This window comes from Urocampus carinirostris, chromosome 15 (assembly GCF_059441175.1).
Source record: "Urocampus carinirostris isolate Australia breed hairy pipefish chromosome 15, RoL_Ucar_1.0, whole genome shotgun sequence".
Classification (NCBI taxonomy): domain Eukaryota; kingdom Metazoa; phylum Chordata; class Actinopteri; order Syngnathiformes; family Syngnathidae; genus Urocampus; species Urocampus carinirostris.
The window spans coordinates 21304599-21328279 of NC_142363.1; the positions used below are offsets into that span (position 1 = coordinate 21304599).

A 23681-nucleotide genomic window follows, 5' to 3' on the forward strand; every position below is an offset into this window, starting at 1 on the left:
CAATAATTAGTCGGCGGCTACTGCCTTGCACATTTTTCTGAATTGGAGGGGTCCGCCCTGAGAGTAACTTGTAGAACAGCCCCTGCGTGGCAGGACAAACGCCACAACTGAATGCAATTCATGGAGGGAGGGACTGACCAAGATTTCTTCTGACTGACAGAGATATGTAGCACAAATACACACCATTGCCTTGGTGATCCCTTATCTAATGAGAATTTTTGAAATTATTTTGATTGACTTTGCATTTATATATATTTCAAAATATTATATCTTTCAATCGTACAAGTATATGAGATTCTGGACTCGCGATCCACCAGAATCTTCTGATATTGGAATTATTGAGTGTTATTACGAAAACAAAGATTAACTAGCTCTGACTGGCACAGAGCATTCATATTATTTCCAATGGCCAACACCATCCTAAACATGCGCACAAGACTGTGACACAGTATATATCTTACCTATGGTTAAAAATGGGTCCAGACGCTGCCCTACTTTCGAACAAGAAAGGTTCCGGACAATCGTTCGTAAGTTGAATTTGTTCGTAAGTTGCTTCAGTGCTATATTTTTTAGTTTATGGTTTATATAAGTATTTTTAAAGCTTGTATAAGTAACCTGTATTCTTTTTTACTAAAAAAATAAACATTTCATAAAACGTTATGCTCTATAAAGATAAATAAAGTTGAGTTTAAAAAAGGCGTTCTGACCATTTTCTCAACCGCATTAGTTTTTCCTCTTCCACTTTCATTTCAAAAGAAATGGCTCACCTCTTCTTTACACTTTACATCAACCGTATTGAATGGATGCACGAGATATTCAACAATAAAAATGTCAAAGTTCTTGGTGCGCTGAAGATACAGTATAGTATGTTTACTGTCCACACAAACTAGAAAGAGGAAGCTGGATTTCTTCTTCGGGGTGGATGCTGGGTGAGCTCTCACAGCGCCACCACACGCTGGTAGCTCTGGAAAGAAGCACTACAGTAATGTCTTGTACTCGGAAAAAGATGCACACAACATGGTAAATGGTGTTCATTTATATAGCGCTTTTCAAGTCAATGAAGACAGCAATGTCCGGATATTTGTCCGGATATTTTTCGTCATCCCGAAAACAATGTTCATATCTACCGTTTTACGTAGGTCTGTATTCATATCTTATTAGAGATTTATTATGGAATTACATTGCTGCTTAATGTTATTGCACTATTATTCATTGCACTATTATTACATTTTAGGCCAGTCTCCAAGCACGACCTTGTAAATATGTTTATCGCTTTATTCTTTCAGATTTATTTATCTTATGTCTTTATTATGTTTTTTCCTGAATTATAATTATAATTTCTTTAATACACATCATTCGTTTTTTGAATTCAAGAAATATCCTGGTTTACTTGAATCTATGTAAGTGTTTATACTACCAGGTGCTGACGTAGGTTCAGTCGGCATCTTGTTCCATTTTTATGCAGCTTAACAGAAGAATGCCTATTCAGTGTTTGCTTTGAACTCAGACAGAAAATTTCAAATAGTTACCATTACTTTTCAAACTCGGCTGCACATCCTTAGCATAAGTATGAATTGTGGACTCACGGCATTGTGGTACTTCTCCATTACACCCGCAACCCAAGCGAGGATTAGTGGTTTGGGGAATAAGTCTCCCGGCACTTATCACCATATAAGCAGTGCAAATACTTGACTTCTGCATTCTGATCATATTTTTGATAGTCCGTACATGAGTCACTCAGAATTCCCGACAGTAAAAACGTTGCAAATACTTAGTTTTATTACTTTGAAGGCTTCATTTTGTCGTATTTATTAATGCACAAATTTTATTTTATCCATACCAGCGTCATTTCGGATGTTTGTTCTCTTGGGTAATACCCAATTCTCTACACAGTTTACTCGGGGTGGTACGATATGCTTTGGTCATGATTCGATTGTATCGCAATACTAAGGTGCAGATTCGATTCATAGCACGATTTTGGATAATTGCGATTGTGCAAGTATTCGATTTGATATAATTAATTGCGATTTGATTTTCTTTATCAAAACAACAAGTCCCTTATTTCATACACTACTGGGAGAATAAACCATAAACGATGTTCAAACAATGCAGGTCATGTGATTTGTTTATGTCAGAGGTGGGCAAACTACAGCCCGAGGGCCACATGCAGCCCGGCAGGCTTTTTCATACGGTCTGCAAGAGTTTTGGTCATGTCTAACCCCATCTTCCTGGGAACTGTATAAAATCCAAAATGGGTCTATAGTTTGGATTTAAATGAATGGGTGCTGGCCTGATAGTTTTGGTTGCTTGTTTCTTCCTCTATTTTGCATTCACATTTGCGTTCCCGGAATATCGTACCGGATATCGATTCCATCAAGAAACGTCGATTTTAAAAATCACCCAAAAAAAAAAATACGATATATACATGAATGGATTTTTCTGTCCTACCCCTACTGTTTACTACTTTTTACATCTTCTGCCTGAACCTCAGCCGAGTTCCTTTATCTTAAATGCTAACTATCATAGAAATAGGAACCAGGAGATGGTGGGTCAGCGTAACTGCTTTTTTTAAATACTGAGAGGCCTAATGTAACAACCATTTGCACACAGTATCTTCATGTCCAGATAATTCTGCACAGAGCATTCACGTAGTTCTCTAGTTTTGTTGCTAACTATTTAAAGCTGCAACATACAATTTTTTTTAAACTATTGAAATGTTTTTTATACAATTGTTTATTCAGACACAAAAATAATCCATTACAATTACTATTGACTAAAATAGAACATTATTTTTGATACAATGTCAATTTGATCTCAATTCATTACAATTAAGTTACTAGTTTGGTCCAACAAGATATCCTTGCTAATTTTTGTTATCCAAAGTGCTTGTAAAGTAGTCAATTGCAATTTGTTTTCCCTAATATGAACTTTGTATTTTCACAGTTAAGATTGTTCAAAAATTTATAATTTCAGGAACACATATTTCAGCATCACAGTACTATAACTTTCTTGCAAATTAATACATTTACCAAATTGGGACATATGATGTTTTGGGCATTCAGTAAATCAGTGAATTTTGGCGAATTTTAAGTTTAGAAGGTAAGCAAAATTTGGTGAATAATTTAATCATCAATTTGTTGTTAATGAATCGATTATTTGCTGCAACCTTAATAACGGATTCATTTGTTTGTTTTGAGTTGTGGAAAGTGTTTTTTGTTCTGTTTTGATGTGATGTGCGGTTTGTGTCTGGTGGGGAACAGCCAGATTACAAATAAATGAACCTACATCTTATTCATCTTTTGATTGGCAGAGCAAGAAAGCAATGTATAGAAAGAAGCACTGAAAAAAGGTTTTATTGCCTTACTTTAACTTATGAATTAGGTTCATGCGCTGCTCCTTTTGAATAAAAGCATCAAAAGATGGATAATCCTCCATTATGAAAAAAGTCACGTGAAGCAGTCCTTGAAAATGACGTTTTTGGTCGTCAACAGTGGGGGTGGGCGATACCGGGAATTTTGGTATTGATCCGAACCAAGTAAATACTGGATAGTATTAATCGATACCGCTCCTATACCTTTTGCTTGGAAATGTCATGATCATTGATTAATTGAACCTTCCTCCCCTTGAGTTGGTTTATAATTACGATAAACACAGCACAACTTAAACGCTTAAATTATGTATTTGTTTTTGTTAAGCAATTGCATTGCAAATTTAAACAGAATATAAGATAAATAGAAATAATTTGATTACAAATGTTTTAGAACAAAAGCCAAGAAAGTCGAACCAAAAATGGAGCGATGTAACGAAAATAAAAATATGATATTTATATAACATTGTAATGAGATAACTGAAATAATTTGCATTGCCCAATATTTTGAAAATAAAGTCAATATTAAGGTGTCAATTGTCTCTCATTGGCTCTGTTGCCATAGTGACAACGAATTTGACTCATTCAATGCCAGACGTTTCTCTCAAACGGGAAGATCCGGTGCCAGCTAATTTTTGCCTTATTGAGTCATTTTTGAAGGCCTACAGATAATTTATTTCTGTAGCTATAACGGCATGGGGCATGTCAAAAGTAAGCGTCTACCTTCATATTTCTTTTACAATTTTTCTAGGAAACAGCAGTTGAACATTGCTACGTTTTTGAAAATACTTGTTTCCAAGAAAACGTATTCTGAAAGGATACATTTCAAGGCAGCATGGCGGCTGAGTGGTTAGCGCATGTGCGGCACAGTTATGAGGTCATAAGATCGAACCTCCTATGTGGAGTTTGCATGTTCTCCCCGTGCTTGTGTAGGTTTCCTCCCACATTCCAAAAACATGCATGTCAGGTTAATTGGCTGGTCCAAATTGTCCCTAGGTGTGACTGAGCGAGTGAGTCTGTCCCTGTGTGCCCTGCGACTGGCTGGCAACCAGTTCAGGGTGTCCCAAGTCCACTGCCCGAAGATAGCTTGGATGGGCTCCAGCACCCCCGCGATCCTACTGAGGATAAGCAGTGCATATAATGGATGGATGGATGGATGCATTTCAACTGACACCTGGAATTGTCCTTTTTCTGTATTTGACGCACTGTGCTTCCTGTCTGCCTCTGTCATTTTTAACTTTTTGTCAGGGTGGTGCACATTTAGTTCTCTCTTCAGCCTGGCAGGCAGTATGCAGCAGCAGGCTAGGTAGGGAGAGGTGCTAATAAAGAACTTGTCAGTATTAACTCTGGCATAAACTTTGGCTAGGTAATGCTCAATTCCGATTTTTCCATAAAATCCGCCGTTTTTGTGAGATCATTCACATTTCCAATTAAATGTGTATACAACTTCATCTCATGTGTGAACACCACAACTGGTTTGATGCGCAGAAGAGGGCACGTGACATCACACGAAATGCGCTTGTTTGTTGAAGTACTCATGGATGTTAACATCGGAGTGTTGTACCCCAAATATTAATTATATTAGAACTTGGCTTTCCCCCATTGTGTGCTCTTCGTGTGATGTGGTTTGAATATAAATATTGTTAACTCCCACTAGAAAAAACTATCGCTTTATCAATGAGAGACACTGTTTTTGACAGCAGTGACGTCCGGCAACATGCTGTGAATCCAGGTGTATGTGATGCAATGTTGGCTGCTCCGTGAGTTACAGAAGAAACAAGTGTTCGTCTCCCTTCAATGTGTGATTTAATGGTTTTGGATTTCTCTGCTTCTTCCAGCCTCTTGAAAGCAGGATAGTGACGCTTACCGCCTATTAATGACGTGCAGGTCGCATGAATGTGTCTCGACTGTTCTCACACACGTCATATTCCGAAAAAATGACATATGTATCAGATTCAGGGACCACATAAGTAAGTGGCCTGGGTCTGATGTGATAAAAAAAAAAACTATAAGCTGTTCAGACGATCCTAATCAGATCTGATCTGCAAAAAAAAATCAGATTTCCCTTTTTGAACATAGTCTTAGAGCAGGAGTCAGGAACCCTTTGGGACCTAAAGAGCCATAAAAGCAAAATATATTTATGTTTTTATTGAGAGCCACACCATATATTTTAAGACAAATACAACAAAACTGCGGAACCCGCTCTCCAGACAAAAGCTAATTATTCAGCAAATTTGTTTCACTGTGTGATGTTTAAAGATTTGATCTAATCTATGAAATAATATTAACGCCAGAGCCTGTGTCTCATACGAATATCAATATACCACTTAACATTTGTCTCCCTCCCGCGGTTACTTAAAATTGTTACGGCTCATTTTTGTCGTAAATAATGGTTTCAAAACCAGGTGCAAGCAAAGTTCCTTCGTAAAAATGTCACAAAATACTACAAACGAGAATATTAAGATTTATTTTCAGCGCAGACGGCGCTGGGGAAAGTATCAAGAGTATGCGCGCTGTGTATTGCTCTGCACATTCCTACCGCACACCCAATCAAATTGCTCTATTTTCTTCACTTGAGCTTCTGGGTGAAACGTTTGTTTTTGGTTAATGCTTGTTCTGTAGCTTTTCATCATAAGGTATCTCAACAATAAACATAGTTTGCTTGACGAGCTTCCATATGAAGGATTGTACAGCGGTATCTGTTGGTCTGACACTGTAAACTGTGGTTTAGAAATTGTGTCCTATATATACTGGAACGAACCCTCTGAACCACTGTATTGTTGGTTTTGTTTGTGTGACAAATGACTCTGCATGAAGCAATTTCTGAACTAATAGCACATGTTCCATTTTATCCCCGAGCCATGGGATCCCATCGCATGCCTTAGACTAGAGAGTGGCCAAGGGCGCTGTGTAAGAAAGGGCTGCTGTTTCTACAATGAGAAGCAGTACTTTGAGTAAATTGGCTGAGGAGTGATGTCTCAATCCTTGACGAATGCTATAGATCTGATCCAAATACTTGCTTAATATCAATAATTTCAATAAAAACGTCAAGTTTTAGTGTATTCAATGAATACCCATGATCTACAATGACAAGCAGTTCTTTGAAGAAATTGGTGGAAAAGTGAAGTATCTATCCCAGGCGAATGCTACAGATCTGATCCAAGTACTTGCTTAATATCAATAATATCGATATTTAAAATTATGTCAAGTTTTAGTGTATTCAATAAATATTTATCCTGTTCGGCCCGCGACCAAAGGTGTGATTTGAGTTTTGGCCCTCTGTCCAATTGAGTTTGACACCCCTGATCGAAAAGGAGAAGCAGTTCTTTGAGGAAATTAGTGGAAGAGTGAAGTATCGATCCCGGGCGAATGCTTTAGATCTGATCCAAGTACTAGCCTAATATCAATAATATCGATATTCAAAATTGGATTAGAAAAATCATCAAGTTTTAGTGTATTCAATAAATATTTAGTCTGTTCGGCCTGCGACTAAAAGTGTGATATTGTGAGATTTGGCCCTCTGTGCAATTGAGTTTTACATCCTTGATCTACAATGAGAAGCTTTGAGGAAACTTGTTGAGGGGTGAAGTATCGATCCCCGGCAGATCTGATCCAAGTACTTGCTTAATATCAATAATATCAATATTTAAAATCATGTTAAAAAACGTCAAGTTTTAGTGTATTCAATAAATATCCATCCCGTTCAGCCTGCGACCAAAGGTGTGATTTGAGATTTGGCCCGCTGTACAATTGGGTTTGACACCCCTACAATGAGAAGCTCTGAGGAAATTGATGGAGGAGTGAAACATCGATCCCAGGCGAATGTCAAGTCAAGTCATGTTTATTTGTATAGCCATTAATCACAAAAAGTCTCAAAGGGCTGCACAGACCACAGACTATTGCAAACTCCAGACTATTATGACACCATCCCCTGATCTAAAACCTAAATGAGGGAAAATAATACACATATATTGTCAACATAAAATATAGGTTATTCATATGCTACAGAATAGAAGTGTGTTTTAAACTTAGATTAAAACATTTCCACTGAGGTTGCACATTGAATCTCAGGGGGAAGAGCATTCCACAGCACCGGGGCCCGAATGGAGAACGCTCTCGAACCTGCGAATCTCTTCTTGGCTCTTTGGATCACTAGTAGACCAGCATTTCGGAGCGAAGGCTCCGGACCAGAACATAGAGGGAAATTAAATCTGAAAGATATGAGGGAGCAAGAATGGTATGGATCTGATCCAAGTACCTGCTTAATATCAATAATATGGATATTTGGATCGATCACCCCCTCCTAGTCAACAGAAAATTCCTATAAAGACTTTGTTTCTTGGAAAGACCACGCACGCTTTTCAACATTCCAAACATTTCCGAATCCCAACTGTACCCTCCGATTATCTCTTGCATGGATTCCCGCGAGTCACGGTGTGCATGCGCGGCACTTTCTGGCCATCAGTGCGGCTTTGCCGAGTGCGTGGTGGGAGTGATTAGGCGTTGGAAAGACTAGCGGAGGGAGAGATGTCCCGGCGCATGCACGCAGCCGCCAGCGCATGAATATCATCTCCGCTGTGCCACTTCGGAAGTAGGTCACCCCACCGCACGCCGATTTGTTCGCCGAGTCTCCCGCTTCTTCGCTCCGCCGATCGACGCGAGAACCGAAACTAAATCGGCAGCGAGGAGAAAGGAGGAGGGGGGACCGGGGGGATTATTACATGTGCACGCGCAGGATCTAGTTGGAAATAGTGATGGAAGGGTCGGTCCTTTTTAGAGAACCGGCTCTTTCGGCTCGGCTCATTCAAAGAGCTGGGTTTCTACTGAAACGTGCTATTACCCCCTCGAGATCTTTCTTTATAATCAAGTGAAACCAGATACACTGAAAATCATTTCAAACATACTTTTATCAATGATATAGAACAGGGATCGGCAAACTACTAAATTGGACTTTTTGCACATTCTATTATATTATTTCCTGCTAAGCTGATTGCCACAACACTAGAAGGGCGTGGGAGAGAAAAAAACATTCATGTGTAACCGCGGTGTACCTGTCCCACCAAAGATCCACATTCACGCTGGACTAGATGATGATGTTTTTATTACAGTTTCTGCAAATGAAATGAGTCACAACACGTGATTAGCTTCTCTGCTGGCTTTGATCTCTTTGATCTCGTTGGCAGCTTGCTCTGTAGACTGCCCAAAGCATATCAAAGAGCTTCTTTTCAATTTACATAAAATACATTTTAGAATATCACAATACATTTTAACAAGATACTTTTAACAAGAGATCGTATAGTGTTTTTTTAACGTTTACAATGAATTCAACATATTTTTCTTTAGTCTGAATTTTAACCAACATCATCCTTTTTATATATATGAGAAAATAGAAATAAGAACAATAATGAGTATATAAACGGGTACAATTTACCTGCAAATGAAATGAGTCACAACACGTGATTAGCTTCTCTGCTGGCTTTGATCTCTATAAGGGGAATTAACATTTTAGCACAACAGAAACAAAACGAAAATAAATCCAGACAGCTTGACAACATCAATCACATTACTGTGCATGTTGAGAGATTTGTCAGCTGTGGTTTTAATGTTTAAGATTAACTTAAAGAAATTATTACACCCGTTACACATTTATATACCGTTACTTTCTTTCTGGCGATTTTTAAAACCGACGTTTCTTCCCAGAATCCATTTTTGCGACGTCATATCCGGTATGTAAAACTGGGGACGTTATTACAGCCTAGCGGAGCACCCTAACTGCAGAGCATGTTGATCAGCTCTTGTTTTTTGCACAAGAACCTTGATACTTCTAAGCAGTATTCAATTCACAGCAGTCAAAAGTAACAGTGCTTGTATCAAAAAGTGCTGTAAGTTTTGTTTGTGTTTATCTGCAATTCAGGGTTCTGTGGAACTAGAACTAGAATTTCAAGCAATTCAGTTGGTTTATTTTGGAGGCAGTTTTTGCAGAAATGTTGTGTTTTATTACCTCAAAACATCACCTCGGACAGTCTTGCTTATCCGCAGCGCAGGGTTTTGGAAAAATTATGTTCATTTTGAAGTCATCAAGAAGGATTTTAATTTTATTTTGATAGCTTACACTTGTGCTGTTTTCTTTTCTTTTAGACGCTCCCCTACATACGACCATTTGACTTACGCAAAACGGTAGATACGAACATTTTTTTCGGGATGTCGAAAAATATCCGGACATTGCTGTAAGTTAGATTTGGTATTGTGTGCACCTTTTTCCGAGTACAGGACATTACTGTAGTGCTTCTTTCCGCCACGTGGCGCTGTAAGCGGTCACCTAGCATTCACCCAGAAGAAGAAATCCCGCTTCTACTTCCTGGTTTGTGTGTAATCATAACAACGTGTACTGTATCGCTAGCACGCTGAGAACTTTGCCGTTTTTATGTTTAATATCTCGTGCATCCAATCAAAATGGTTGGTGTAAAGTCAAAAGAAGGGGCGCACCGTTTAATTTGAAACAAAAGTGGAATAAGAAAGTTTGATGCGGTTGAGAAAATGGTCGGAATGCTTTTTTTCGGTCACTTTCTACCACGGAGGAAAACCCCTTGAAGCGCATCTCCCAAAAGTAAATTAAACTCAACTTTATTGATCTTAATAGAGCATATTATTTTATGAAATATTTATTTTTTAGTACAAAACAATACAGGTTAGTTATACAAGCCTTAAACATACGTATATAAACCTTAAACATACAAAATATAGCACTGAAGCATTTTACGAACAAATTCAACTTATGAACGATCGTCCGAAAGCTAGCTAGCTCGTTTGTCGGTCGGCAGTGTCTGTATTTTATTTTATCATCTTACAGTGTTAAGTGTAAATAGGATCATTAAAGGACCACATCTGTGTTAAGTTGTGTTTCAGGTCATGCGGCTGTAAACCTGTACAGAGTACATGTTATATTCTCATTGCCTCAGTTGAAATAATAATAATAATAATAATAATAATAATAATAATAATAATAATAATAATTTCCTTGTATTGTCATTCTGTGTAACAATGTACACAGAACGAAATGTCGATTGCACCTGACCCGTTGTAGCGAGCCGATGCAGCCGCAGCCAACAGAGGGCGCCGCCGACCACTTTTTAAGTCCTAGGAATGACTCGGCCGGGGCGCGAACCCGAACCTCCCAGTCTCAAAGCGGGCGCCTTACCATCTAGGCTAGAGTTTTCAGATTGACTGACACAGACTGATATGCCTTGTTTGAACATCATTCATGGTTTATTGTTCCGGAAGTGTATGATTGAAGTTGCTTGGTTTTTAGGAAAGACAATTAAATCAAAATTATACTTGGAGAAAGGCAATTATTAATAATTATGATTTAAATCTGGTCGGCACTTTAGTATCAAAATACAAACGAACTGTTATCAAAGAATATTGTCCCAACCCTAAACACTCGTTATTGAGGAGTTCGGTCCAGTACAAATAGAACACAATTTTGATACAGTATTACAGTCAGTGTGTCATACCAATAGACCCCATTTTGGCTTTAAATCACCATATAGTCCTCTATATGGAAGCTCATTACACAATTTATGTTCACTGTCGAGACGATTTATGACGAAAACTTAAACCCAAAACAAAAGTTTTACCCAGAAGTTCTAGCAAAGCACTTGATTGGGTGTGCGGTAGGAATGGGCGAAGTTATACACAGGACGCGCGCACTCTTATCTCCTTTGCCCGGCGTCGTCTGCACTGAAGGTAAATACGTCTGTTATCCTCGTTTGCAGTATTTTGTGACTTTTTTTCTCGATGGGTAGGAAGGAATTTCAAAACACCGGCTCTTTCAGCTTCCAAAAGGTTTGTTTTTTGTTTTGAATAATATCTTACAAAACATTATGCACGAAACGTGTTTTGAAAATGCATGATGCTACTATTTTATAACAGAGAATATGGTTTCACTATACAGTGAATTTTTACCTTATTTAAACTTTGAAATTGATCTCACTAAGCCGGGGTTCAGCAACAGCCGCATGGGGTTCTTTTTCAGAAATGATTAATAATGGAAACGTATATAGTGTCTGTAGGAGGACAAACATGACATAAATATTCTGTATGTTTTCCATTAAATATATATGTATATATACAGCATATATATATAGAATATGTTACCTTCCTTATAAGGCTTCTATAAAGCTTTTAAGATTTTGGGGGTTTTCTTGGGGTCCAACGTGGCCCTTTCAACATATTTGGGTTGCCAACCCCTGTTAACTAAACAAACAACACAGACATGATACCACTCATATTGATCAGTCACAAACACTTTCGAAAGAAAGAGAGAGAGACAGACAAACAGAGAGAGAAAGATAAAGGCTGCGTCCCATTCTTCGCACTTTCACTCGCTATGTGCCCTAGTCACTCGGTTTACGCGTTCACGTGAAAATGGGGTGTGTCCCGATACTCTCAAGACCGAGGCAGAAGTGCCCTCAAACCAAGTCGTAACCACTTCAAGACCGAGGGGGCTCTCGACCTCACTTGGCAGCGAAGTGACTACCCAGAAGGCTTTGCGAATTCTCAATATCAACAAAGATGCCCGAAAAGGAACCACACAAATGTAAGTAGTTTTCCACAACCACGCATGTATTTGCAATAAAATGTATTGAGATATCTTAGTTAGACGTAAATGCAATAGAAAATCGTATTTTCGCGTTAAAACACGAACATTGCAAAATCGCTACTTTACGAAGTGCACTAATCTACCAAGGGAGCTGGCAAAAAAAAACCTTCACGCTACAAACTGTAAAGTAGGATAACTGTGCAGAAAATCACGGTTCAGCCCATCCCTGTTTTTATCTTAAACGAGTCGTGCTTTTCATGTACATGGCCAGTCGCTAAAGGAGCATAGTCAGAATACCGTTCTGGACATAAGCGCTTGTTTACTGCACACAATTTCGGGTGTCGTGTTTTATTTACAATATGATTCTTTCATGTGAGATCAGAATGCATTAGTTTTCATCATGCATTACGAGTAATGTCTCCGAATTTCACGTGGAAATACAGTTGAAACAAACTACTATCACATAGTTCACTGTCTTCTCTGTAAACACATATTAAGTGAACGAATTACCTTCTCAAAATGTTGTCCAAATGTGGAGACAATTCTAAAGCATATGTGATGCTGGCCAATAGAAGGCTCATACAGCCATAAGAATAACATGTCAATTTCATGTCTCACATCAACTAGTTGAGCATCGTATACACAGTTGTTTTTGTACAATACATCAGCATTAAGTAATTCTTGTTTTTTCCACCCAACCTAAAGGCCATTGTAGAACGTCCCGTGGAAGAGCTGGTCACCATCACAGCTACCACGCCATCCACACCACCGGGCACGTCGTTGGCACCTTCTAATCCGGCGCCAAACCCCAAATCACCCAGAAAAAAAAAGGAAGCACGATACACTCCTTGACTTTTTGAAAGTGGAGTCTGCCGGAGTGAGGAAAAGTCTCGAAGAAACTGTGGCCAAAACTGAGCGGTTCCCGTCCTTTTTGGGAAGCTCGTGGACAAATTTCCAGAACAGTGACATCTCTGCAATGTTTCCCTTTGTTTTATAAAAGGAAAATATTTTTTTTTATTAAGAACTCAATGAAGTTCCAGTTTGTGTTTTCCAGCTTCATGGAAGTATTGGTATATTTTTGTTAAAATTTGTGACACATTATTTATTTACTATTATGTATTTTGGCCCAATGTGAGTTTGTTTTTCTGAAAGTAAAGTATTATTTAAGCTGGAGTGATTTGTAGTTGTTTTCTGTCCAACAGTCACATAGTTCACACGCAGTATCTCACATCATTATGAAATAAACCACCAAGGTGTTACTCAAAATGAAGATGTTTATTGAATAGTAATGCAGAAAAGCACATAATGCAAATGTGGGTCTGACTTAAAGAGCCTAAAATATGGCTTTTGGGCAATTTATTCCATATTAACTGTGGACAATTCTTTGTACGGTGGACCTGGGAACCCTGAAGACCCGTGACACCACACGGTAGGACAGAGCGTGGGCCAGCCAGTACACGTAGATCAGGACCTCCAGCCATGGCCCTGTTCCCTCTTTAGCAGCTCCTGCAGGGCCCACATAACCTTCTTGCTCAACCTTAAGTCCTGAATGAGTTCTGACTCCACATCCAACCATAAGCACAAGATGGGAACATTCCTGTCCAACCTGTCCATGCTTATGGGACAGCCACTCTGGAACACAATAGAAAACAAACATTTTAGACATAAATGTGGGCATAGAAAAGAAAAAGACCGCTTTAACTGTGATGTAAGCATCATGAAAAAATGTTGAAATTTTTTTGGTTTGAACAAATTTATTGACACTAATAACAAAAAAAACAATCATGACAATCACAACAGCAATCAAGCACATTCACAATATTATATTCCAATATGATGTTATTAACAGCAAACACAATGTGAGGGTTTGAACAACCCTTCTCGAAAATCCTATTTGCAATCAAGCATATTCACAATTTCATTTCTTTGTTAGTGTCAATAGATCTGTCCAAGCCAAAGTCGATTGTCTTTTTTGGTCTGAACAAATCCCTTGACACCAACAACAGAAAACAATCATGACCAAACAACAGCAATCAAGCACCTTTTTTATATCCAATGACAACTCTTTTGAATTAAATTCCTTATGAACTAAGGTTTTTGGGTCGTACAGGGAAGTTTGGTGACGATATTATGTCAGCTTAAGGGTCAGGTGGACTGTTCTTGTGTTTGTTTACTTTTCGTCATGTCACACATTCAAGACCCCTACTATGTGTCATAAAATGGCATTAAGATACTAATAAGTAGATTGCCATTTATGTCTACACAAACATAGGGTATTATGTGAACGTGCATTGTATGTTAACTCTTACTGTATTTGACCGAACGGGTCATTTTTTTACTGAGTGTACGTACCTTGTAAAGGTGAATCAGCACTACATAGCGCCGAAGCTGTCTTCAGTATAGCACATTTCTCCTCCGTTGATTGGAGACACGGAAAAGATGATGAGCTTTCAGGCAATCGGTAATAACACAGCTGTAGCGGGCATTTTTAACGTTGCACGAAATCTCCAACTGACACACTGCAGGTTGAGACTCGAGTTGTTTACATGTGACGTAGGCCTATACGTCACTAAGGTCTACAGCCAATTAATATTACCGCCATCTCCTGGACAGGGGTGGAACCTTGCAAGTCTTGTCCAAACCTTTTCCACTTTGCACTCCACTCGATGAGGGCACTCCTCTATCGAGGGACCTCACTGGAGGGTTCTCGGGGCCGAGTGAGAGAAATGGGATTGGGCCAAAGAGGGAGACGAAAAGAGTATCAAAAAGGAGAGAGAGATAAAGTAAAACACACAGAGGCAGAAAGAACAAGAGAGACATAGAGAACGAGAGGGACAGAGAAAGAAAATGAGAAAGAGAAAAAGAAAGAGACCGAAAGAAAGGAAAAGTGTGAGACAAAGAGACAAATAGAAAGAGAGAAGGAAAAGAAAGAAGAGAGATAGAAGAAAAATGTTGAGGAAAAAGAAGAGAATGAAAAAGAGAAAGAGGTAAAACAAAATAAAAGGAGAAAAAAAAAGGTAGAAAAGGACACATCAATAGAGAGAAAAGTAGAGAAAAACAATCACACAGAGAAATCGAGAAAGACAGAGAAAGGAAAGAAGGAAGAGAGAGGCAGAGAAAGAGTGAAAGAGTGAAAAAAACAAACAGTACCAGAGACGTATAGAAAGAGAGAGGAAGAGAGAGTAGAAAGAAAAATGGGGGGAAAAGAAAGCTAAAGAGAGAAAAGAACAAAGAGAGAGAGCAAAAAAAAAGAGTGGTTTAAAAAGACACAGCGAGAATGAGAGAGAAATGGAGCGCAAGATAAAGAAAGAAATAAGAGAGAAAATAAGTGAGGAAAAGTGAGGAGGAGCAAGAAAGAGGATAAGAGAGAGGAAGACAGAGAACCAGAGAGAGAGAAAAGAAGAGTGAGAAAGAGAAAGAAAAATAAAGAAAGCCAGAATGTAAAGAGAAGAAAAAAATAGAAACAGAAAAAGAGGGAGGAAATGAGGGACGAAAGAAGAAGGAGAGAGTGATAAAAGGGGAGAGAGTCGGGGAGAACCGGTGCTTGATCGGTGAAAATCAGGCTCTAGCCTTTCGCTACTTCCGAGAGTCTGCTCATCGAGCCCTTCCGTTCTCAAACGACACATCACTAGTTGGAAAATCGCGACGGGACACGGAAGCGAGACGATGAGCAGCGGCGCTCGCTTGCAGAAGCCGCGCGAACGCACCATCGCGATCCGCAGACCCGCGCGCAGACTCTCGCAAACCTCCGCCATGGATTGATCGACGATCTTTTGCGCTCCTGTTATTTTTTCTCCCCCGCTCTCTCTTTTCGACAACCCCCCACCCCAATCTCCCCCCTCATCTCAGCGCTCCTGCCCCGGCATGCTGTCACACTGACCGCCGCCAAGTAAGTAGGCGAGTCTCTTTTCCTCGCACCAGTGACGAGACGTTCTATTCCGCCCCATTTTCTCAGAATCAATTTAGAAGGTGGGATGTGTGTTTGCTCGCTTTCGGGTGAGGGTGTGCGATGAAACGAGGATGATGAAGATGATGGGGGTTGTGGCCGTGGTGGTGGTGATGATGATGATGATGATGATGACGGTGGTGATGGTAGAGCTGACTGGTGGTTGTGTAGAGCGGTGTTTCTCTGCCCTTATTGAGCTAAGGTTTGGTTTACACAAAACAAAACAATCTTTTGGAAGATCAACAAACCAATAAAAGGGAAAGTGGATGTGCACGACGCACCTTTGGAGACGATTTAAATATCCTGCCTGCCTGTTACTGCAAGTCAGGTGTGTCAAACTCACCGATCAGTCACGAGCGCATTTAAGAGACAGAGAGAGAGAAATTGAGTTAAAGAGACAGAAGTGGAAAGAGTGAGGGAAGGGAAATGATGGAAAGATAAAAAGAGAGATGATAAGAGAGAAAAAGAAAGAAGAGAAATTGAAAAAAGGCAGAAAGAGAGAAAAAAATGTGAGGAAGAGGGAGATGAAGAGTGAAAAAGCAAGAAGAACAGAGCGAAAGAGAGGGAGAAGAACGGAGAAAAACCAAGAGTAAAAGAGAAGAGAAGGAGAGAAAGAGAGAGAAAAAAGAGACACACAGAAAGATAGGGAATGCTACAGTAATCTATATATGGTGTCGTCAAAAGTATTTGCCCCCTTCCTGATTTTTGTGTTTCTCACACATTTATCATTCGCAGACACAATTTTAATGAAACAATCTGAGGAAATACGAAATGCAGTTTTGAAATGCCGACTCCAATTATTAAAGCACAAAATAATCAAAACCTTCTAAAGTGAGTTATGGGTGAAGTTCTGGGATTCTATGTGAAAAAAGTATTTGCCACTGCACCTACTAGCAAGTTGGTTAAAAATTAAATGTTTACAATAGTTGTTAATGATTGTTTCACAACGCTGTGGAGGAATTTTGGCCCACTCTTCTTTGCAGAGTCATATCAAATCTGATGGAGGTTTTTTTTTAGCATGAACTGCCGGTGTAAGGACACACCAGTACAGCTCAATTGAATCCAAATCTGGACTTTTTCACTCCAGAACCTTCATTTTGTTTTGTTTTTCTAACTTTGACCTTAACTGAGGCCAGCGAGGCCTGCAGTTCCTTGGATATTTTTTGAGGGTTTTTTGTAACCTCCTGGATGAGCCGCCGTCGCTCTCCTGGAGAAAACTGAGTTGGTGGACCACTCCTGGGAAGGTTTGCCACTCTTCTCAGTTTTTCTCCAGTGCTTTGCTGGAGCCCGGCAGTCTTGGAAATGGCTTTGTGATCTCTGAATGGTGGAGCCCTGACCACCAAGGTGGTTAAGGGAACCTGAATAGGACAATGGCTTGAACATTAAGGCTCCAACTAATAATTAATATCATAATCGATTAATCGGTCAATTATATATATTTTTTAATAATCAATAAATCGGATTTCGAATTTCCCTCCTATTATTCAAATATTGAAATTTTGGACAAATAGACGATCGTGCACAAAACAAAATATTCTATGATATAAAACATTAAAAACATATTTAATTAATTAACTTGATCATTTTGAAAAAATCCATAGAAATTTTTGCTATACACCTGCAAATATGTATTGGCAACGTCCAATGCAGCCTGGTCATCGTGGAAGAGGGATTACCTCATGTGCAGTCCCTTCTCAAGGTTTCTTCATTTTCCTCATGTTAAGGTTTTTGATATTTTCCTTGCCCTGATGTAGGTTTTAGATCAGGGGATGGTGTAATAATAGTCTGTGGTTTGCAATCATCTGTGGTCTGTGCAGCCCTTTGAGACTCTTTGTGATTAAGGGTGTCACAAATAAACATGACTTGACTTGTGTAGATTTTTTTTTTTTAAATCACTAAAAAAAAAATAATAATAAAAAATGTAAACAAACCCACTTTTCAAAAGGTTGTAAACATATTTGTTTTGGGGGATTACATTTTGGAATACAATAAATATTGCCAATATGAAAATGATAAATGCTCAAGAATATGCCCCTCGGGTAGAGTTAAACATGTCATTCTTATTATTTTTTGTTTTACTTTATTCATTTCGGAATTATTTTCCGATTGTTTTTATCTGTATTTCTGTCTGTTCCCTTGAACTTTGTTTCCTGATGAAACAGTCAAACACTACAAAGTTTAAACATTCATGTAAATTTTCTTTGTAAATGATGCAATGTTCAAAATGTGGTACAGACGCTTCCCTACTTAAGAACGAAGTTCCGGACGATCATTCGTAAGTTGAATTTGTTCATAAGTTGCTTCAGTGCTATATTTTGTATGTTTAAGGTTTATATAAGTATGCTTAAGGCTTGTATAAGTAACCTGTTTAGTTTTGGACTAAAAAATTCACATTTCATAAAATAATATGCTCTATAAAGATAAATACATTTGAGTTTAACTCACTTTTGGAAGATGAGCTTCAAGAGTTAGGCGACTTCCTCCTCGGTGAAAAAAGTGGCCGGAAAAAAAGCTATCCAACCGTTTTCTCAACGGCGTCAAGCTTCCATATTCCACTTTCTTTTCAAATGAAACAGCTCGCCTCGTCTTTACACTTTACACCAACCATATTGAATGGATGCACGCGATATTAAACAATAAAAATATCAAAGTTCTTAGCGCGCTGGAGATACAGTGTACAATGTTTACACATGAACTAGGAAGAATAAGCCGGATTTCTTCTTCGGGGTGGATGCTGGCTGACCTCTCACAGCGCCACACACCGGTAGCGGCAGAAAAAATAAATTATATATAAATAAATTATATATTTATATATTTTTCGACATCCCGAAAAAATGTTCATAGCTACCGTTTTTGGTAAGTCGAATGTTCGTAAGTAGGGGAGCGTCTGTATATAAAAAAATGTAACATAGCTTTTTTTATAATAACTGTCTCGGGGCCCTCTGCCGGACCAAAGCGGCACTACAATTCCCAGCATCACAACAAATTGGCGTGCACTCTTATTTGCATTGATTTAATGTCCTTGGTGTTTCAGAAATCACGTGATACAACAAATCTAGGTGCCAGCGCTTTTGATCCTCGATTTTAATCGATTTTGTCGAGTCGTTGTTGCAGCACTTAAATCAATATATACTCTGCGCTTTAATTCTTCTCAATGGGTTTGATTTTGAGGTATTCTCAACCGTAGTTGAACTGAGGCAAATATTTTATTTTAGAAAGTTTTCAAAGGCGGCGGATAAAATAAGGATATTCTTGTCTTTTCTATACTTACAGTGTGAAACCTAGAACTGTTAAGCAGTACCCATTTGCAGGAAGGACAAAAACGGACCAAAATATTTTTTCAAGGAATCAAGTGCAACTGGATATTTTGGATATGGGCAGCATAAGTACAAATTTATTGCGCAGGCTAAACATGTTTCCCCGCTGTTTTATGACAATAAACACTTTGAATCTTGAAAAGTGGATTTGAGCCTTACACCAGCTGTGATGCTTCGTCGCTCCGTAGGGGTTTGAAACCTCCCGACCCCCATCTCGTCTCCCACCCCTCCCAAATAGGCCGTCTGCCTCCTCCCCCTTGCAACAGTGACCCGTGTGCTGTGCTCTTCACGAGTAGTAGAGTGGGATTTCTATATATATGATTTTAATCCGTTCCAGGGTCGAGCTGGTCCCCTCAATTAATCGTGTAACAAGCTAATTTTCATGATATGATATAATTGAAAACTAATTGGCCGGTTCCCATCCCCCTAAAGGGTCAAAGGGAACCCTAACTAGCTATAAAACACATCTTTGTACCGTATTTTCCCCACTATAAGGTGCACCGGGTTATAGGGCGCACCCCAAAAAAATATTTTTTGGTCCTATATTTTCCATACATAAGGCGCACCGGATTATAAGGCGCTTTAATGGGAACTTCGACAAAACAGTCAGATAGTTCAGTCCAACTTATTACCCCCTTAACATTCCGAAAGCTTGCAAAGAAGCAAATACGTGTCGTAGACACGTGCGGATGTGGTGTCCGTACGATGTCACTCAAATGCATCGTTCCAAATATCATTCGGAAGGTTAAAGTCTTGGGATTCAAGAAATGCCAAACATTTCTTAGTTTCCATTTTATTTTTTGCTGGCAACTGTGTGGACAGCAAAGTAAGAATTTTATTGTGCAGGGAAACGGGATTCTTTACAGTGCATATGACAATAAACACTTTGAATTGAATTTAGTTTAAAAATAGACTCATCACAGAAACATCAAGATCGTTCTAAAACAAGATTCCGGGAAAATATAAAGCCGCATAGCTCACCTAAGTTCTCTTGCAGCCATCACATTCATGAATGATACGTAACCATGGTCTTCTTACAACCGTGACTGTAGTAAATCCAGGAGAGTAAAATATTTACAAATACAGAATAGTAATAAATGTTTTCTCTATGCCGTAGTGCAACCCAACGTGTGACTCACATTCATCTTTTTCGGCCAATTGCAGGCTTTGTTTCGGCCCTTTAGCCTATGTGAGCCTTTAAATGATAAAAAAGATCCACCCCCTTTACCTCCGAATAACTTTAGCCAATAGTGACTGATTCAAATGATGATTGACACATTGGTTAGGAAATGAAATGCCGGTATATAAATCCCAGCATACACCGCGGACTACTTCGCCTTCAGCGGAAAATCTAGTCGGAGGCTGCTTGCCTTAGTTGCAAGACTTTGCGACTTAATATTGATCCATATGTAAGGCACACTGTATTATAAGGTGCATGGTCAGCTTTTGAAAAAAATAAAGGCTTTTAGGTGCGCCTTATAGTGCGAAAAATACGGTAATTACTAAAAACAGATTCAAATTATAATTAAACATATAAGAAATTCACTAATAAGCTAAATAGGATGATATCGACAAAATAGAATGCGAGTTTATTATGAGCACTTACTAGGAAGGGACTCGAGAGTTGCCATAACGAAGAAGTGTGTGTGTGGTTCGGGGTGCGGACTTTTGATGAATCATAAGCACTTACTGTAACTCAAAATGAAAGTGAACATTGACAATTATTTTACAGCACTATTTTTTTTGTCGGTTTCAGGTTTTATTTATCGCTTTCTTTTGCCCTCTTAGCTGGACTCGCGACTCTATCGCTTTCTAAATGTCTTATGAAAAAAAAAAGGAATCCAAGGAGATTTGTCTCTGCCTCCTCTTCAAAATGTGATAGAAAAGCAAGTTTTATTAAAGGTGGGTTGCGTTGATTGAGGTGTCCTTAAAAAGTTGAAAGTAGATTGATTTCTCTACTGTTTATAATGCCCAACTGAGTTCAAAGAGCCTTTACAGACGCTGCCCTACTTACGAACGACGAGTGTATGTTTAAATTTTTCGTAAGACGCTTCAGTGCTATATTTTGTATGTTTAAGGTTTATATAAGTATGTTTAAGGCTTGTATAAGTAACCTGTATAGTTTTGTACTAAAAAATAAATATTTTATAAAATAATATGCTCTATAGAGATAAATAAAGTTAAGCTTAACTTACTTTTGGAAGATGTGCTTCCACAGCCCCACATCACTGTTGGAGAGTGGTTGAAAAAAAGCGATCCAACCATTTTCTCAACCGCATCAAGCTTTCTTATTCCACTTTCATTTCAAATAAAATGGCTTGCCTCTTCTTTAGAATTTACATCAACCATATTGAATGGATGCACAAGATATAAAACAATAAAAACGTCAAAGTTCTTAGCAAGCTGGAGATACAGTATAGAATGTTTACTTACAAACTAGGAAGTAGAAGCCGGATTTCTTATTCCGGGTGGATGCTGGGTGACCTCTCTCAGCGCCACGCAGCATAAAGAAGTACTACAGTAATGTCCTGTACTCGAACAAAGGTGCACACAATACAAAATCTAACTCACAGTGATACCCGGATATTTTTTCGACATCCCGAAAAAAATGATCGTATCTACCGTTTTTCGTAAGTCGAATGGTCAAAAAAAGGGGAGCGTCTGTATATTTTTTACCTCCATGCATATCTGCTTGTATCTTACTTTTATCAGAGCTGCTCAAGACTCGCAACTTATTAAGGAGTAGCAAACGGGGGAGGGAAGGAGGTACGGGCGGAGTAATTTCATGCTTGTGCTCGCGGTTTTCTTTTACAGTCCAAACGCCAACCCGAACCTAGAAAAAGATGAAAAAAACGAGAGTTTATTCGAGTGTGTCTAAGCAATACTCATACTTGCTCGGGCCACCCAAGCAGTTTGACAAAGGCTGCAACGATTTATGCCAGAAGATGGCATTAGCAAGTAGCTCATTTTCATAGAAATGTTTTGGACTGCACCTCTAAGGAGCGCTGTCGCATGAACTGTTTTAAATGTTTTTTCTTTTTTTTCTACGAAAGCAGGAACTTCCTCCCACGTAGCCAATCTCGCTAATCTCCTCTCATGAGCGGACTCTAGTGGTCTTTAGTGGTAGCCTCTGGGACAGCTCGTGAACTGGAGTCTCCTTCGGATAGCAAGCAAGATTTTTGTTTATCTTGTGTACTTGTGTATCTAAATTCTCCTGTTTAGAGGTGCTTGCATTAAGCGGTACGATTGTAAATAGACACATGCATAGCAGGTTCCTTGTTGCTTTGGTGCTTTACCCATGGATTTTTTTATTTTCAGCACTCTGAAGCAATCCCAGAATCCCCGCAGGGATTCTTCTGACAGGTGTTACGATTTAAAGGGCCGATGTTATTTTTCTCCCCCCTGCAGCTCGGCCCAAACCTTCCAATCATAGCTGACGTGAACTTCACCCATAACTCACTTTAGCTACTTTTACTTACTTTCTCCACATTTTCAATTCAGAAAGGCATCATTGAAACGCTTGTTAACTACGAAAACAAAACAATTGAATATAAAATGGTAGGGGGACGATCGTAACTGAGCGTAGCTTCTTGCGCCAGGTGTGATGACATTATCATTAATGCTGCTTCAACTTGTTCATTGCATGCTGTAAACCGGGGGACCCCTTGTACTCCCATTTTGCTGACCGTGGCCAAAAGGCTAAGTGCTCCCCCCATTATTATGGATGGCTTGTTGATGAAGCTATAATATACAGAGTAGTCAGGACACTGCGCACCTTGTCTTTTACCACAAAGAGGAACTCTCACTAGGACTGGGAAATTAAGCAAATTAATTTGATTTATTTGTCATTTTAAAAATGATCATTTTGACAATTTGCTAAATGGTAAAATTGAGGGTTTAATTTAGGTTAGAGATAAGATCAGGCCTAAAAAATTCAGCCCGACCCGACCCGAGTCGCGGCTATACAAACCCGAACCCAACGGATTAACTTGATTTGATAAGCGAGCCTGAAATAAACCTGAAGCTTTAATTTTCCGCCAAAGTGTAAACTTTAGCGCCGAACTGTGCTTTTTGGCTGAACTACGCAGTTTGGGGTTTATATGGGACAGAGTCCCTCAAATGGAGTGTGGACTGCAAGTGCAGCGCCTAAATAATCTGTGCGCATTTTGACGGCGTGCGGCGAACGAAAGTTAAAATGGACAAAGTGGCACCGAAAAGAAAATCTTATTCTGCAGATTACAATCTGCAAATTGTGAAAGATTTGGCCAAAAAGCAGAAAGAAAGTTTTTAAAGCTTGTAAGCTATTGGCAAGAAGCAGAAAGGACGTCTGTCAAGAGGGAGGTGGAAGGACGAAGCAACACATTCTACTCATTCTTGTATCCCAACTCAGAGGATGACAATTTCTTTGGATTTAGTGATTTAGGGGTAAACTGATAGTTTGGTAAGCAT

The 23681-nt window shown here is 39.0% G+C and overlaps 1 protein-coding gene and 1 long non-coding RNA gene across 2 annotated transcripts in view; both read left to right on the top strand.

Moving 5' to 3' along the window:
- bahd1 (bromo adjacent homology domain containing 1) overlaps window positions 1-23681 on the top strand; it is a 94253-nt gene that overhangs the window by 39282 nt on the left and 31290 nt on the right. The window lies entirely within an intron of this gene.
- LOC148351814 (uncharacterized) lies at window positions 11787-13142 on the top strand. The gene is made up of 2 exons (XR_015852942.1): window positions 11787-11966; window positions 12675-13142. It is a non-coding gene; the product is annotated as an uncharacterized LOC148351814 (long non-coding RNA).